Raw genomic sequence first — 19364 nt, forward strand, 5'->3', positions numbered from 1 at the left:
TCTCATATAGCTGAGGTAGAAGAGTTTCTTCTGTTAAGTGAAAAAGTGGTTTTCCTTTTATAGACCTGAGCTGAGATACTTTGCATAATAGCTTGCTTTTTTCCCTTGCTTTCTGAATTACCGTCATCTGTGTATTAAGTCCTTCTATGAAAACAGAGGGACAAATACAAAGCCAGAAAACTATTCTGCCTTTATAGCCAGATGATCTTCCAGTAGCTGGACTGTCTTCCACTCTACCTTTTATTTTTTGTTAATTTTTTTCCCAAAAAAAGGAAGGAGGAGCAAACAAAAGTAAATAAATAAATAAATGTATTTGTTTGATGCTTAAAATGGTTTAGAAAGAATTACAAATATTTTGCTCTTCTGGGTTGAAATCCTGTTCCTCCTCAAATCAGTGCATGTTTTACCACTGGCTGATGAGCTCTCACCCTAAATTTTCACCTTAATATTTTGCTTGTATAAGTACAGAGCAATAGTTCCAGTATGAGAAAAAAAAAATGTTTTGTTTCAAAACAAGTCATTTATTTAATTCTTATTTTCCTGCTTTCCTGTATTTACATGGGCTCTGCACATACTGTACCATATTTCAAGAAGCCATCATTTTCTTCAGAGAATATTGTTTGCTCTGCTGAATAATTTATCTTGGAGATCTCTTTTAATCCCCCATCAAAGGTGCCACTCTTGTATCTTCATAAAGGAAAAAACCAGGAAAGCAACACTGCAAAGCTGATTTATGAATTAGGCCATGAGTGTTAAGAACAAATAAAGTGTTGGTATCAGTGGGAACATCAGCTTAGATTCTGGTTCAGTTGTATCAGTGTCTCTGAAACAAAACTGGTTGGTTCTATACAGATTTCCACTAATGTAACAAAGATCTGGCTCTGACTTATCACAGAGTATAGAAAAGGAGCATGGGAGAAGCGTGGTGACAATTCGATATTTAGATGTCAGATAATTTGACTGGCAATCTACGTATGTTTCTAAGGAAAACAGAGCTGCTTAGGATACAACATAAATTCAACAGTAAACAACATGCAGTCTATAACATTTGTGAATCAATCAATCAAATAATGGTTGATTTAAAAAAATAAATTTAAATCCAAAATTCTTTGTATCTTAGGTTAAAATGTAAATGTTTTAGATGGAAAGGAAGTATACTGTAAGTATATTCAGAGTGAATTTGTGGTCCACAAACACTTTTAAGCTCCTTCATTGCATTTACACGTTTGTTATAAGCAACTCCAGCTGATTTTCCATATACAAAATAGGTTCAGCTACTGAAGCTCTTACAAAGTGTTGTTTCAAAGCTGTGTATCTTGTGGTGCTTGTATAGCATTAAAACCAAAATAGTTGTGTACTTGAAGAATGTATTCCTTACAAAGTCAAACCAGTATTAAAGGTGCATATCACAGCATATAGAAGATCGTTGCTTGTATCTGGGCTGGCCAGTTCCGAAATGTCAGCCTCTTCCAGCCATCAGCTTCATTCAGCTTGTAATAATCAGCCAAATTATCAGCTTGTGCAAAGGTCTTGTTTGGCTTCTGCGACCTCCTGTGTACATACTTTAGTGATAAGCAAAGTTATAGGCGATACTGGGGTCCTCAAATGTTGCATTAGACCAGCAGCAGGGAATGAATTGCTGTAAGTTCCTTCATATAGCACTTAACAAAAGGAAAACAAAATACTCTGGAGAAACAATGGAGTGAAAACTTCTGGAGAAATAAAAGAGGACTCCTACATTAACATTCTTGGAACATAAGGCTGGTGTCCATCACCCGTTCTGGTGAGCAACCCATATAATCCCTTCTTTCTGAGTCATCTATCAACATCAATAATTCATCACCAGTGTTAACGTAATAACCTTAAAAAAAATTAAATAGTTCTGTAGTGCAGTTTTCTTAGGAATCTTCACTGTATTCATAGCAGATCTTCCATACATCTTTGTGGTTTTCAATGTTACCAAGCAAATTTGGTAGAGAACCTGATTCTCCATACATGGAATTTGTTCAAGATTGATTTCTTCATTGGTTGTCCTCATTTTTACTGTGGTACGTGTCCTCAGCCGAAAGGTTGTATGTCTTGTGTCATTGGTCATTGGCCACAGGATTAATAAAAACAGACCAGAATGGCCTATTATTTGCTTTAACTTGTCACTTTCTTGTTGGGTGTCAGTTCTAGGACATTAATCACTACCATTTTAATTTCTTTGTTTTCTGAAATACAAATATTGGTTATGTAAGGAGTACAAACAAAACTTAGATTCATAGTCACCTTGCCAGATATCTGACTGCTGGCTGGGTGCTAACAAATATGAGCATCAGAGCAATTAGCTTCATGTATATTTTCGAGGAAGAGGAAAATGAATGAAAGCTCAGATCCTCAGAGCTGTTCAGGTCTCTTACAAGAATGTATTTCCCTAAGTAGAAGATCACCAGTGCTGATTCATTTTTATTTATCTTGGATCTGTTTTTAGAAATTGGAAGTTCATACAGGAGCCTTTCTGAGCAAAACACCTGCTGATTTTAGTCTGGTTTTGTTTATGGGAGAGCCCCACGCTTAAAGGTCTATTTGTTACAGGATGATTGAAGTCAATTGATTGGGAAGAGCAGGTGGCAATTCTTATGGGTCTACTCCTGTTCCAGCTGAAGTCAACCAAGCTGCTACTTTCATTTAATCGGAGATAGCTGTAATTCAACAAACAATTAGCAAAAATGTCAGTGCAAAACTCCTGAAGCTTTTGTGCAGCTGAATCAGCTCACCTCCAAAGAGTGCTGTTAACCTCCTTCTGATACCGGGTCTACTGACTTCAATAGCAGTAGCAGATGCTGCGTGGGTGTGTGTGGATGCATCTTGCCCTACAACCTCATTCACTGCCTGTGGATTTCACCTTCCATGCTCCACCTGTACAGGGCATGATTACTCAGTTTCTGCAGAGCAACACTGGGTTCTGTCTGGTTTTTGTACACATTCTCACTTTTGTTTATTACTTTTTTCATTTTTAAAAATCTTTGGATGTTAGGAGTGTGCTTCTGGCTCCCCTTACACAGTATACATGGACTTCAGACTAGCTGAAGAGGTGCGATCAGGTGTAGGATGATAAGAACAAATGTTCCAGTATACTATTAGGACTGGTGTGCCATGTATATACTAAAGTGATCTATTTTGTGCGAGGAATTCCAATACCAGTAGTCATAATAGTTTCATCTCTGTTGTTGCTATACATATTGTATTAATATATTAATATCATCATCAATGACATTGACAGTGGGGTCAAGTGCACTCTCAGCAAGTTTGTGGATGATACCAAGGTGTGGGGTGCAGTCTACACACCAGAGGGATGGAATGACATCCAGAGGGACCTAGACAGGCCCAGGTGAACCTCATGAGGTGAAACAAGTTCAAGTGCACGGTCCTGCATCTAGGTCTAAGGAACACCCACTACTAATGCAACCTGATCTACCTGGGCAACCTGATCTAGCTGTGCATGTCCCTGTTCATTGCAGGGGAGTTGGAGTAGATGGCCTTTAAAGCTCTCTTCCAACTCTAAGGATTCTATGATTCTATGATATTGAATTGCAGAGTGCCATTAAAATATCTGATCAATAATATATAAATATTCCTTTTTCTCATTTACTGTTTTTCTTTACTAATACTTAACAAGTTTGGACATCTATTTAAAGCAAAGAACCAGTTTCATTTTCCTTTAGCTTTCCTCTGTTTACATGATATGTACAATACATAACATAAAGTAATTACATAGTATACATCTTATATGTGATATATATAATCTATAATATGTCAGACAAAATCACAGAAACTCCTATACTTTTATTTTTCCTTTTAATCTAAAACTTCTTTATTTCAGCAAAGGAGTCCTTTCATGCAGTTGCTTCTGCCTTATGTGAGAGTCTTTTTTTCCAATGCAACCTAAAAACATGGAACTAGTATTGCAAAGTTCAACAATGTAGCAACATTTGCTCCTTTGAAATTAATATTAGTAGTATAATTTATAGTATCTGCAACTCTGTTATTCTCTGGTTGTTTAAAGTCATCACTCTCAGTTTTTGTCTCTTCAAAAACTGGTTTGACCATCCCATGTGTGAAACCACACCCTGAAAAAATGAAAGGCTTTGCACACACTGTTTAAGTTTCAACCTAGTATCAGGGTTAAAGCTGTTTCAGTTTGTTATTCATTGCTTTTAGAGCAGTAGAACTCAAGGATTTCTATGTGCTTGTTTAGCAACTCGGTCTATTATAATCTGTCATGGCTTAGAACTTGTTTCCTGTGGTCTGAGGTGTATAGTGTGTGTTCATTCCACTAAAAATACTTCCAACTGCATTAATGTAACAAGAGAGCCAGCATGACAGCATTGTAAGCCACACTCTTGGGTTTTGCTCAGAGTGGACAACAGACAATCAGACATCCTCCCAGAAACACAGAATCCTTTAGCCTTTCATTTAAATGCAGCTGTTCTTATGTGCTGAGGATGTCAGCAATGGTCACAGCTGTTGATCGCCAAGAACTGGACTGATACCACCCCTTATTGCTCCTGAACTCCTGAAAAGGTTTTGTAGGACGTAAAAAATTGACTTACTAATTCATGTTTCTTTACAATTTTCTGTACATTTGGTGGCATTTTTTTTGGGCTACAGAATCTGGACAGGCCATAACTAGTTATTTTAAATACAACCATAGTTGTTTTGGTTGTTTTTTTTTGGCTGTTGAGAATGGCTTTGGGTTTTTGCTTTGGGCCATTTGGGCAGTATCTCCAACCCCTTCAAACTTCTCTTTGTGAGATAAATACACATAAGTATTGATAAGACTGCTAATTGAAGATTTTCTTGTATTAAATCTCTCTGGTAGCATAATTTCTCTCATTTTCCTTTATCTCTAGATGTTGTTACCTCTTTAGTTCCAGAATTATGTCTTTTAATAGTAAAAATTGGTTAATATATAGCATGGTAGATTCTTTTTCTTAATATTTTAGAAGTTGACTCTCACCTGTAACAACTACTTTTACCTGTTAAGTATTCAAGATCAAATTATCAGTCCTTCTGGATCAGTAAACCATTACTGAAAGTTGTAGAGATCTGCTGATTTATAGCCACTGTCTGTCTGTCCCAGTGTTCATGCAATTGGGTAAATTCTTTAAAATACAATCTCAAACTAGAAATGTTAATGATTTAGAACTTTATTTATGTGACTGTAGCAAAAAACTGTGTGTGCCAGTAAACAGTGGCTTCTCTGACAATTGAATATTGTCAGATTATTGTCCAGTCATGCCTACAAAGGCTCCCCATAGACACAGAGTTCTGGACACATATGATACCTAAAGGTGGGAGGTGAGTGGGAGCTGTCAGGTTGTGATAATAGGCATCGGTGAACAAGGGTCCGATCTGAGTACAAGACATTACTCAGTTAACTTTTTATTAACCACATAGGAAGCCTCAGTCAAGGTTCTTGCAGCAGAGGATGAATGTGTCAAATTCCTGTGTGAGTCACAGACCAAATGCTGTGGATCAAAAGCTCAGTTGTTGAACTTTGCATTGGGCTTTAATAGAATAGCTTGAGCTTGGGAGTCCTGGTGACACGTGTCATGCTGTGGCTTTTGCATTCAGATAGCTCTGCAGTGTTACAGCTCAGCACAAATATGTTCATTTAGAATGTATTATGGGCTTTTAGAAATAACTTGCCATCAAACCTGTGTGTTAGTAGCTATGTAGGTAGTGAGTAAAGTTCGTGTCCATGGCAAAAAAGCAAAGGAATATATGTTAGTTGGCTCTCCAGTTGCTTTATGATGCAGCTGGCTTATTTGGCTCAAATCAGGTTTTGTGATACAACTGTCCCTTCAGTTACCTAATGATACTTCTCCAGTCAGGTTCCATTTGTTTCAGAAGGGTAACAGATCTGAACTTGTGGAACTCTTGTCCTTTGGTATTATCAGAAGGACACAGTGAAGTATTCTGAGTTCGACGGCACCATTGGCCATTTTGGCTGGTGGTGTGCAAGCCAAAATGGGATTGGCCATTACCAGCTCTGTGGGTGTGTATAGCAGCAAACATTTGGTTGTCTCTGTGGGTTGCATCTACTGCCAGGATACTTGTGGTGCTGCCCTAAAAAGACAAAGGAGGATAGTAATTATGCGAAACCTAATGCTCATATTTATACATGTGTTGTACTTAATAATTGAGGGAACATTGGAAATGTTGTGATAAAGTCAATGTAGAAAAGACTTTTAGATAGCTGTGTTCATCTAAGTGTGTGCCTGTGTAAACAAGCAACTTTGTCTCAACATTAAAATAATTTGTGGGTTAGAAGAATAAACTCATGATGCAAAAGAAAAAAAAAACTTCTGTTTTGTACTTAAAATGACTGTGTTGCTTATGGGTTTGGTGTTCCATAGTATATCTGAGATAAAATTCAATATGCAGCTATGTGAAATCATTTATTGTGTTTGATTAATTCCTGTAATTCTTTCATACCTTAGTGTTCAATCAAATCTATGACATCTGTTCTTCAGTTACAGTGTATGGCTTTTAGAGAGTTACAGAAGCTACATGGAAATATGTATCCATGTAATATACACACTGTGCAGTATCCACACTGTGTCAGCTCATGGATGCTGACCAGGGATTTATTGGAAGATAATCTTAAAAAGTAGTAAAAACAAAAGTAATAGTCCTTCTCTTCATGCCATTAGAAGTAATTGTGCACTTCGGTCACACTCCAAAATGAACATTTAAATAGACTGTGTACTTATGGAATTCTGCTGTAATTATTTTGTTTCAGAAAAACACTGTTTCAAACAATGAAAAACGTGGTGGAAGATAATCCTTCAATTTTTCATTTCTTCTTAGACAACTTTTTTCTTCTTTTTTGAACCATTTACTGGAAATGTAGCTTTTACTGTTGACTAGGAATTCTCATGAAATAAATCCATCTTGATTTTTCTGAAACTAGTGGAAATATATCATGAACATAATTCTCCAGTGATTTCAAATGGACTATTTAGACACAAACCATGTCAATAGCTTATTTGCTACTGACAACTTTGAATATCATAATCTAAGGTTATATCTTTCAGGATGCTAGTGATTGTTCTGCGAATTACCAATGGATTACCATTGCTGTTGATACAATACATAATTGACAGTGTTGCTGTATTGATTTTATGATAGTGTCTTTGAGCTATCTTCAGGATTTAGTTCAGTTTTAATCAGAGATGCAAAATTAGTCAAGACCTGGCTCATGCTTTACATGGAAGCAAACAAAACTTGATGGAGAGTCCTCAGCAGCAAGCTTTACTACAGATGAGCTGGTCCCCCTTGTCTCTTTTAACAAGTGTCCAAAAGAAGCTCCTTCTAACAATAACTCATGTGTCTCTTGTCTATATCCAGGGAGCAAGCTAATCTTCCTAGAATAAGGTCAGGCCTGTGGAAATTACTGTATATTTTCTCTATTAGACACAATTTCTGCTTTGTGTCAGATCATATTCAGCACTTGTAAAATACAGTACAAAAAATTGTAGTAGTTGGCACTGGCAGACAGATTACCTTAAGGGGAGGATAAGGAAGGGAAGACACATCTGGAGGAAGGAGAGGCATCTATTTTATTGTTTGTGATTTTAATTTTTTTTTCCAAGATGGAAAACATTTGATCCTATTTTTGCCTTTTAACTTGATGTAAGCCTAGTTATAGAAGGTGATGCTGTATTTTGTATACTGAATATATAATCCCGTTCTCGTTTATCACTGTTGAATATATCCAGTGATCTCATGTGGAAAGCAGAGAGTGCTGTGTCACAGTCCTATTTGGTTTCTTTGGAACCAGGCAACCTCAGCTTAGCCTAATCCAAATAACACCATTTCTTATAATAGGGTTCTTTTTAGAGTAGCATTAGTACTTGGCAGGTATGGAAAGCTGTGTGTGTTAGATGACTTCCTAGTTAATTGTGGAATTTGATTCTCCTTTGTTTCATGAGCTGACTTGTAAATCCTTTCAAAATCATCAGAGAAGGTTTCTGGGAACACCAGAAACCCAACTGGAAAGGAACCTTGTATTTTTGTTCTCAGGTTGTGTAACAATCATATTTGTTGTGAAAAACCCAAAGCTGTCCTGACTGCATCCGTGCAAAGGTGTGTTTGAAGGTGCTTGTTAATACATCTTATTAAAATCCTCTATTCTGAATACAAAAACACAAGATCTGATCTAAAGGTCTTTGAAGGTGTCTGGAGAACTTTAAATTATTTCACTGTACCATGGAGAAGGTCACTGTGGCAGGAAAACTATTTTGGGCTGTGTCCAAATGTCTGTGATGCTCTTTGAAATCTTTCTTCCAGCCTCTCCTCTACTTTGCCCTGCCAATTTTATGTTTGCTTCTCTCCCAACTGCTGTAGTAACTAAATCAGCTCTTAAATAGCAAACTCCTACAGTATTGGTAGGAGTATATATATTTGACAATATATATTGATAGGAGTATATATATTTGAAAACCTAAGAAGACTGTTTCTTTTTCCTTCTAACCATTTAGAACAAGCAGATCCAAAGTCCTTTTTTTTCCTCTGCCTGTGCTGGGATATTCAGTGAGAAAAAGAGAAGAGGATGAGAGGGGCCTTTCTGCATAGTGGCAGATGAGGGTTCATTCCCTGGGCAGTTCCAAATATATTTCCTTTCTGCAGTCTGGTGCAATGTTTATAAATGGATTTTCCAAGTTTGTGACCTATTTCAAAGCAAGTGCTGGATGCCAACACATTTTGTCCTGACTTGCCTTTGGACTGTGGGCACCTGTTGCACAGAAAGTGCTTCGCCCAGTATACTCCAATGGGTAAATCTAAGCTTCTTTCAGGATATCTGAATGTAAAAAACAGATCAGTCCTCAGTAAATCAGAAAGAAACTTGTGTGATATACAAATAATTTCTCCATTTGTTTTGTTTTGGTTGTTCATTTATTTGTTTTAACTACTATCCTGTCTTGAACCTTCATGCACGTTTATTCAAATGACATTGTTGAAAGGGAGATTGTAGAAGGCCCAATTAATGTTCTGTAACATTTAAGCACCTCCTCCAGCCTGACTTTCGTTTGGCATTTGCCTAAGTTTTGGAGGAAAGAAAGTCTAATAGCTTTGAAATTTAAATTTGAGTGAATTTAATTAGATGGCAATTAAATTTTCCTATAGTTACATAGGTTTGGTATAAAATTTTGCAAAACCAAGACAAAATAAAAGCATTACCCAGTTCTTAAAGTGCAAAGAAATATGTGAGAATAGTCCCCAAGTGTTTAAACTGTCATTTGTGCAGTTAAGAGGAGATGATTTACAAAGTTTATTTCTTGCGTATGAAAGTCAAAGGATTCACGAGTGCTGAAGTTCAGTGTTTCTTAAAAGCACATCAAGCCTTTTTCACATCTGTCCAGAGTCTGCAGTCTGCCACAGTAACATAACAGCCTGGATACTATTGGGCAAGATATTCTAAATGGTAACCTGTTTTTTTTTCTAAACTTCAGAACTCTTGTACGTACTGTGGGAGCTTGGGCACTACTTAGAGTCCAGAAATCATGATACATGAGATGTGTGAAACAGCAGGAGGTGGGATTTCATTATCTGATCATTGGTGTGTTTTTAGCACCTTGGGGATTTTAGCAGCATGCCCTCCTCCTTCCCAGCATTCACAAATATTCCCCAATTTTTTATTTTTATTTTTATTTTTATTTTTATTTTTATTTTTATTTTTATTTTTTGTTTGTTTGGTGCATGAAAAGCTTGAAAGGATTTGAATGAAATTCCTATGAGGGCAGGAAGAGGCTTTGGAAACCTGTTGTCATCCCGTTAGCCCCCAGAAACACTGCAAAGTGACATATTCTGTGAGGGAGAGAGAATGAAAAGTATCTAGAGCACAAATGTGGCAGCTGGAAATGATTAAAAAAAGTAAAATACACAACATGAGTGGGCCAGTAATGTTGTGAGGGGTAGGAGAGGCAGCTGGGAGATGTAAAAGAGAAGGCCTGAGAGCAGCTGAAAGATGCCAGCAGTCTGTTAAAGAGAGAATCTGAGAGCTAAGTGGCCCTATGTGTGAAGAGAAAGCATGCCACAGAGATAAGAAAAACAGCTGGAGAGAAACAGAATTTCAAAGCATCTGAAACAGGAATGGATATGCAAATTCTGTTAACTTCATTGAAAGAGTGAATTAATTAATCTTTTCTTTTTCCTTCTCTGCTGCCATACTTTTCATCTTGCTTTCACAAACAAACCCTTTCTGCAGGATCTCCAGGAGTCCTTTTCTGCTCCCTCCATCTTGAGTCGATCTTTTGGTTTTTGGTTGTTTCTCCCACAGAAAATAGGTCACTCTGAAAAATTCTGTTTATTTGTTAGTAGTCTCTTCAACTGCTGCTTTAGCAGTTTATCTTTGTATTTCCTGACCTTATCAAGATTTTCCCTACTAATCATTCAGAATGTGAATGCCATTCATTGGAATACCATTCTGCTTGAAGAAAAAGTGCCGGTGGCAGTTAATTTTAACAGTTCAAAACACTTTCTGGGTAGGACCTATTAGATTTAGATAGCTTTGTATGCTAGAGAGCTAGCTGGAGGAGGCAAATTTGGCAGGCTTGAATGGTCTCTAGAATTTGGCAGGGTCTAAAACGAGTTTGTAATAAGAACATGGTGACTTTAGAAAATAAACTGTAAGAATGTACAGTGGGGCAGATTTTTAATGCATTATGCATTACACATGTATTTTATTACATATACAGCTTATAATTTACTTACATGCATAGACAGTAAAGCACCCGGTCATATACTTGAATCCAATCTGGGTGTGTGCATTAGTGATGTAAAGACATACACCAATGTCTGTACACAGTAGCATGTTCTTTACCTTTGAAATTGTGGCTATGCTGTTTTTCAGCCACAAAAGCAAGAAACAGTATGTGTGTATCTTTCCTCTATAATGAGGAACAAAGAGTTTATGTGAAAAGAAGAGTACAGGAGAAGATCTTAAGGGATTCTTTCCTATCAAAAACGGAAATACAGCAACATGAAAAGAGCAAACATGCTGCCTAGCTTCTCTGAAGCTGTTTGCTAATGACCTCCAATGAACTAGAAAATGTTAAAGAGCCTGGTCTCAGCTTGAAGCCTGAGAGGAGAAAAATAGCAGTCAGAGGGAATGGAAAGAAAGTGAAAAAGGAAATGGAGGTAGTCAATAATTATTTTTCAGCAACAACAGCAGCAACAAAAACCCAATTGGGCAGCAAATTTTTGACAACTTTCATGCTGCGTGACCTGCAGTGCCACGTCTGGGCTAACAGAAAAAAAAAAGAGCAGCAGCAGTTTTGGAAGTCATGAAGGTAAAATCACAGAACAATAAAATAATTGAGCCAATTGTAAGAAGCTGAGAGTATAAAATGCGGATTAAGTACATTAGATCAAACACTTTATGATAGACACTTGAGGGATTACTGGTGAAATATAATGTTATGTAGCATATAGTAAGTACTTAAAGGAAAAGGTTTGTGTCAAAAGACAATCAAATCTGATAAAATATCACAGAGAGAGATAGAACTTTTGCCAAGCTACATGTGTCTGGCATAGGGAAAGATGCTTGAATTAGTGAGAAGAAATGTTCACAGTGCAGGTTAATTATTTTTAAAGAAAGAATTTACATTAACTTTTCAGATACCTGAAAGCCTTTGACTGTGTATTTTAAAAGATACTCTTTTGTTTTGGAAAACCTTGACTTTAACATTCCCATAACAGGAACACTTAGCCAATAGCATAAGCTGATTCAAAATTTTACGTGTATGATCTAATGTTTCACTTTTAACGCTTAAGTAAATTTCTCTCTTGCAAAAAGAAACTTCAGTTTCCGTGTATACTGAACTCCTCATTTTCTCCATGATTAGCGGCAGAGTGGGCAATTTATTATTTTACATTCCTGTGCAAATATAGATGGCCGCTATTTTTAAAAAGTGAGTTTATGAGAAATGAGTGCAGGTGCATTTTATCTGGAGAGAAATGAGATAATGAATTTGAGAAATAATGAGGGAGGCAGCGTCCGTCTGTTTTTTCAGTGTGTTGCCTATGATAATTGCAATAACTGCCTTCTAAATGTCCTGCTTTCCAGCCTGTAGATTAAGAGGATCTTTGTCAGTGGCTTTGCACCACCTGGTGACTTAGAAGAATTTCCCTAAGAAGGTTCTTCAGGTTCACGTCACTGTAGTGCTTGAGAAAGAGGAGAGATTTCAGTCGTAGAAGGAGGAACAGTTAGGTCAGTTTTATTTTTAATTGAAATGAAGCAGTGATGGAAAGTCTGAATTTGTAGAACCTCATAGAGCAGGATCATGAACATGTAAATCCAGACAAGCTTCCATGAAGCCTACAAACTGAAGATGTGCTTAGCTGGCTGCATTTTACTGGACTACGATCTTCCTACTTCGTAGCTGATGTTGTTCCCCAGATGCTGCTGTTTGAGTGATCTTACTCCATGTCATCTGTCCCCAAATCCCTAGATGCAGTGCTTTCTACCACTTCTCAGGACTGGGAGCAGCATTAGAAATTTCAACACTCATAACTTTTCTTCAGACCCTGTGGAATAAGCTGAGCTTCACTGTAATATTTCTTTTTCCCACTTTCCCCCCCTGCACCAAGTCATTATTAGAGAGTGAGCTAAAATTCATCACAAATGGTAACATGTAGCTACCCTTCCCTCGCTTCCTGCATATCATAGTGAGTGGCAGAGCTATCCTGCCACCATACCCACACAAAGATTGGAGTGTGTTACCATGGTACAGATTTTATAGCAAGTCAATGCCTAGTAGTGCCAAGTGCTGTTTGTAGCTTTACCTGCAACTTGCTCTGTTCAGCCTTCTGAGTTGTTCTCTGGAGGAGCCAGATGTTCTTGCAAAGGATCTATCAACAACGCAGTAAAATAGTTGTGCATTTTTTGTTTGTTTTTTGAGGTCAATGCTGATGTAGGAATTCAAAGCAAAATGTTATCATTAAATCTTTTACCAGTGCAGCTGGCAGAACCTGAGACTTTGCAGGTAACCCTGCCTAGATTTAGTAACATCCCACTGAAAAACATTTTGTTCTGCTGTTGGGGCATTTTTGTTCGGGAGTCACCAAATGGGCAAAAACTACATTCACTACTACTCAACCAGTAAAGACATGAAAAGTCTATTTTTTGATTTAAAACTCCGAATGATTGTCCCATCTGGCTTAGCACATTAAATAACACAGTAAATGGGAAAACAAACAAACAAACATGAGAACTTTCTTATGTTTGCACTTTCATGGCCACTGAGCAGACTGTACTTCCAACCTTTTAAATAAACCTCTCTGACCTCTGCAGATCTCTCAGATAGATTCTTGCAGATCTTCTGCTTTCAGTCTGGGCCCTGGCTGCAGTTCTAGGATATCAAACCCATCTCCATTGTGCACAGAGCTTGCTATTCTGCCCTCTGCAGCAATGGCTGTGGGAATTAGCAGCCAAGCAGCCCTCCTGGAACAAAATGCCTTAAATACAGTGCTGTTGTTCGTCACGTAAACTGTATCTTACATACTATAGAAGGCAGAGTAGACACAATGCCTGCTTCTCCCTGATATTGCCCTTCTCTGAGTTTGGGAAAGCCAGATTCCTTGATGCTCCTATGCAGATGCTGTCTATGCGAACTTGTATTCTTAGAGAACTGCTAGCAAGCACTGTACCCACAAGTAGGGTCAGATCAAGGCAGGGTGTACTGTGTGCATTATGCAGAGGACAGGATTTTTGAAGCCAGCTTGTTCTTTTGAAGTTCCACTGAGCACCAAGATTTTCTACCTTAGAGAGTCACTGCAGTGCAGTCTTGTTTACCCTTTGCTTAGCCTTTATTAAGCTCAACCAATGCATTCATACAAGAGAGCCTTTCAACTGCCATGTGGCCTTTGCATGCTTTCAGCTGAGCTGTAAGAGCCCCAAGAGGACCAGCTTCCTCCCCACACAAATCCTCTGAAGGCTGAAGGACAAGCTCCTGTTTTCACACTCAGCCACTGCTCGTGGAGCTTTACATTGAGTTCTATTTTCTTTTGGTAAGATTCCAGGTTCTGTTAAAGTAGGCAGGAAAACTGTTGTTCTTGATAAGGTCAGAGGAAAACCAGTCTCAATATACAGTAGGGTAAGTGGAACTGGTGATATTTATAGAAGAATAAAGCCTAGAGACTTTTATAGCCTCTCTGACATGAAAAACATAAATTATGATGGCACTCTAGTTAGTGAAAGGATGTACTTTACAGAAAACAAGAGAAGAGTATGTGTATTTAATTGATAAAATTATTCAATTAAAAAAAAAAAAAGATGCTTAAGCTTGCATACTGTAATTACCTAATGTTGGATTTTGAAGACCACATCTTCCTTAAGTAGTGTATGTAAAATATATATATGCCCAGGAATGTGCACTGCTCCAGAAGTGTGTTGAAAAACACAGATAGTGGACATCCCTTGTCACACTGATGTGCTACTTACCATCTTCCATCTTCTGGGGAAGAAAACACACTGGTCAAAGAGGCCAGCGCAGTTTAAGGTCCTTCATCATTAGCACTGATAAAGAAATTAAGTTATAATTGAGACTGACCATCATTTTAAAAAGCTTGGGTGCTTCAAAAACAGCTTGCGCTTCAACTGGATTACTTATGTTCATGCTTTTTGTTTCTCTTACCAGTGTTCACTTATCTGTACAGAATAATTCCAAATTGCCTGACCAAAGTATTTCTACTGGAGTTTCACTTGTGTGAGAACTGTCTTTGCCTCTACACTTCCATTGTTTCTGTCTTCATTCAGAAATATTGCTAGTGATCAAATTAGGAGAAGAATTCCAGTGGTTTGAGCAAATAGCCTGGGAATCCTAATTTTTGGCATCAGTATGGCATCCACAGCCTTGAGCAAGTAATCAGTCCTCCCTCTGAAGCAGCTGGAAAATATACTGAAGCAGAACTCTTTTGGAAGCTATTCAATTGTAATGGCTCATGTCAGGAAAAATCAGGACATTCTACTCTAATACTTTATTAATGCAGGGAAATTCTGTTTGAAAGAATTTATAATTTTTTAAATAGCTTTAACTATTTTTTAAAATGAACAAAACACAGATTTATATATATATATATATTTAATATTATTTTACTGAATTGTATTCTGGTGTTTTTTTTCTCATTTCTACAAATCAGGAAAACAAAACAACCACCAAAAGAAAGAAATAAATAAAAACACACACAAAAAAATCCCATAACAATAAAAGTGCTGAATAAAAACTTTTCCAGTTCTTCAGAGGTGTCACAAAGATTGATTCACATCCTTCGCAAGTTCAGTGTCAAAGCTCTATTAACGACTGAGTGGCAGGCAGAAGAATCACTGAGCTTTCCTTATAAACTACTTCTGTTCGTTTTGCCATTTTGACATTTTTTGCTCTGGTCTCAAATGAAGTAAATAAACTTGGGTGAAGGTGAATTGTGGATATGAAATATTCGTGAAGTTGTTTGTTTGCTTGTTGCTTTTCCAGGTTTCTTAAAGTTCAGGTAAGTTTGAGGTGAAAGACTGGAGGCTTGTCTTAATGTAACTGACATGTTCTACCTGCTCTTAAGCAGGAAGTTCATAGGCACCTACAAGAGCCCTTGCTCTGTAAGAGGAGAACGTATGACCCACCACAGCCACATTTAGGGAGAGAAGAAGCAGGCGTGCCTATGAAGTCTTGTCCAAAGACTTAACATGATTATATATGAACTGAAGAGTGTATCTGTCTCAGGGATCTCTCACCAATTAATTTGGATTTCTGCAACCCCTGACTTTCAGATGTTTGGTGATGAAGCAGACTTTGGTGGGTTCCTCCCTAATCCAAAACTGACTAGGTCAAAAATAATGACTGTAAGCTAGCCCATATTTGAGGCTTATCACAGCAAAGCTGGCACACTGAAATGGGAGAAGATGTTTGTTTTCCTCACGTGGAGAGAAGGAGATCATTGTTCTATGTGCATATCTGTATGCTTGAGCACAGTCGTAGTTGCGGTTTTCTCTTTACTCTTCCACACTATGTCAAGCTTATCAGTTCTCGTAATTTCTGACTGGGCTGTAGAGGAAAAAAGAACACAGACACAAACAAACACCCAAAGCCCAGTCATCACTCATAGTAAGCATAGTGTAAACTCATCCATAACTGTACTATTTTCAAAGCCCTAAAAATCTTTAGTTGCTGCTGCTCTTAACATATTTGTTTGGCTTAGCTAAATGTAGTATATATATAATAATATTCATAATACAAAGTACCTGTGCCTTGGGACCCTTATGTCTAGTAGTACGGGTTCATGAAGTAATAAACTAGTTTAGAAAAGCATTTCCTTATTGTTTGCAGTATACACTTGGAATGGCTGGATGCAAACTTTTGGTGCACATCTTATATTAACCTTGCTAGTCAATAGGATGCATGTTTTGAGCAGAACTAGGGAACTGCTCAGTTTGAAAAGGCTCAGTATCTGATTAGCATGGCTAGGTGGCACTATGAATGGTTGTATCATATTTTAATCCTAACATATTCCTTTCACTTTCCTTTCCAGTAATAATAGATGCAGTGAACTCTTGTAATGCCAAGTTGTGTTCACAAAATATTAGGAAAATACGAGCATTCAGAAAAATTGCAATTCTAGCAGCTTCAGCTCATCCATGCAACCTTTCAGGGCAGGATACCTATTTCATCTGCTTACTGCTGAACAAACATATTCCTAATTTCAACTTCTCCATCCTACTCTGCATGGAGCTCTGCACTGGTCACTTTTGCATGTAAAATATCTTCTGAAGATTTTGGTAACAGAACTGGAAGTTTTATTGTATGGAACTTGTTGCTACTTGCATACTCTCTCAAGTAAAATGCTAATATTTATGCTGAGTATTAGCATTTCACAATTAAGTATCGCTGTTTCTCAATTATTTTATTTCCTGGTAATGTGAAATATTCCTATTTCACGTATGTGAAGTGTTGTTGATACATGCTTTATATCCAGAGGCCAGTTCATCTACACATTTATCAAGAATAAGGTAGCATTTGTGTTGTATGTCCAAAGCTGGGTTTGCTAGTAGAACTTGCACATTTACATTTTTGCTGAAGTTATTTAAATTGTCAAGTTACAGAGCCAGCATACAACTGACTTTATAAATTGAATCATAAGCTTAATCTGTCCCTGTTGTGGCTTACCTCAACACAGCCCCTGTCCAGGGCAGCATTCGTTTCCCATCACCCCCCACCCTGGGCTATCAGTCATCTCTGAATGGAGAACAGAGAAGGTCCCAGGGTTGGCAGGAGTGTATCTGTGTAGGGTAAAGATGTCTTCTTTATCCTCACTTGAGTAAGATATTACTGTACCACATATTTTCATGAGCCATCTGTGCTCTCCTTCCTTCCAGAAGTATGTCTGGTTTTAATTCTTAATTGATACTATGTCCAATGGACAAACCTTATCTAGGGAAGACCATGAAGAGGAAATGGTAGAAGAGAGTAGAAAGTGGAATTGGGTAGATGGTCACAGCCAGAGGATTGCAGTCAATGGCTCTATGTCCAGGTGGAGGCTAGTGTTGAGTGGTGTCTCTCAGAGGTATTTCTTACAGTCAGTGCTCTTCAGCACCTTTGTCACCGAGCTGAATAGTGGGACTGAGTATACACTTGGCAAGTTTTCTGATGACACACACTAAGCTGAGTAGTGCAATTGATGCAATAGAAGGAAGGAACGCCATCCAAAGGAACCTGAAGGTGCTTGAAAAGTGAGCCCACAAGAACCTGATGCGGTTCAACTAGGCCAAGTACAAGGTGTTGTACTTGGGTTGCACCAATCCCAGTTATGTGTACAGTATAGGAGAACTCACTGAGTGCACCCCTACAGAGAAGAACTAAAGGGCCCTGTTGGATGAAAACCTTCATGTGAGCCAACAATTTATGCTTGTAGCCTGGAAAGCCAAGTGTATCCTGGGCTGGAGGTGGTAATCCTCCTCTACTCTGCCCTTGTGAAACCTGGAGAACTGGGGGCCCCCAGCACAAGAAATATGTGTACCTGTTATAGCAGGTCCAGAAGAGGGACACAGAGATGATCAGAGGAGGATCTCTCCTGCAAATACAGGTTGAGGGAGCTGGGCTTGTTTGGTCTGGAGAAGAGAAGGCTCAGGTTTCACTCACTGCAGCCTTCCAGTACTTGAAGTGAGCTTAAAAATAGGAGTGACCAACTTTTTACACATTGTGATAGTAATAGCACAAGGGAGAATGGTTTTGAACTAAAAGAGGGGAGATTTAGATAATGTATTGGGTGGAATATTTTTACTCAAAAGGTTGGTGTGCCATGGTTGCTGGTTACCCAGTGAAGCTGAGGATGCCCCATCCACAGAGGCTAGGTTGGATGAGACCCTGGGCAGCCTGATCTAGTTGGTGATAATCCTGTCTGTGGCAAGGGGGTTGGAACTGGATAGTCTTTAAGGTCTCTTGCACCATGATTTTATGATTCCATTATATGGTTCCTGCCACTTCCCAGATGAACTGCAGCTATGGGTAATAGAAGAACCAGATGTTGTCACTGTGAGGCTGCTTACTCTCTTTGGAAGGGTACTGAGATCACGATCTGCATTCCTGGAGAAAGGCAGGGGCAAGTAGAATCTAGAGAACCGTAGGACAGTCAGTCTCTGGGACAGTCACAGTGCAGGCAATGCTAGAAGTCATTTATTGGCACATGAAGAAGAAGGTAGTAATTGGGAAGAGACAGCATGGATTTACAAGGGTAAATTGTGACAGACCAAACTGAATGCCTCCTATGACTAAATGACTTCGTTGTGGATGACATTCCTATTCAGGGGAAAGTAGAGATCTACTTTGAGTTTAGCAATGCTTTTTGTGCAGTTGCACAAAGAATCCTTGCATCCAATTTTATATGTTTCAGTCTGTATGGGCAAAATCCTGACCAGGATTCTGATGTTCAGAAGGGCTGTGCCTGAAAGTTGGTTACAAATTGAATTCCACGGGGATCATCCTGTCTGATGCCTTTGTCAATGACCTAGATGCAGAGGCAGTATGCAGTACTTTCAGGCTATCACTGATGATACTAAACGGATGATGTAGTTGATGTGCTTGAGATCAGGACTGCCATTCATAGATTCACGTTTGCTAGAGGATAGGGCCAACAGGAGCCCCATTAAATTCATTGTGGACAAATATAATATCCTGAACCTCAGATGGTCTAGGACCCTACACAAACTAAGGCATGGCAGGCTTGATAACAGTCCTGCTGGAAAGGGCATGCAAGGCCTTGTGTGAGTTAATGGCAAACCCTGGCCATTGTACATTGTGAACAGCAGCACAGGTGGCAGATGAAGG

Source organism: Coturnix japonica, chromosome 2, assembly GCF_001577835.2.
Source record: "Coturnix japonica isolate 7356 chromosome 2, Coturnix japonica 2.1, whole genome shotgun sequence".
Taxonomy (NCBI): Eukaryota; Metazoa; Chordata; class Aves; order Galliformes; family Phasianidae; genus Coturnix; species Coturnix japonica.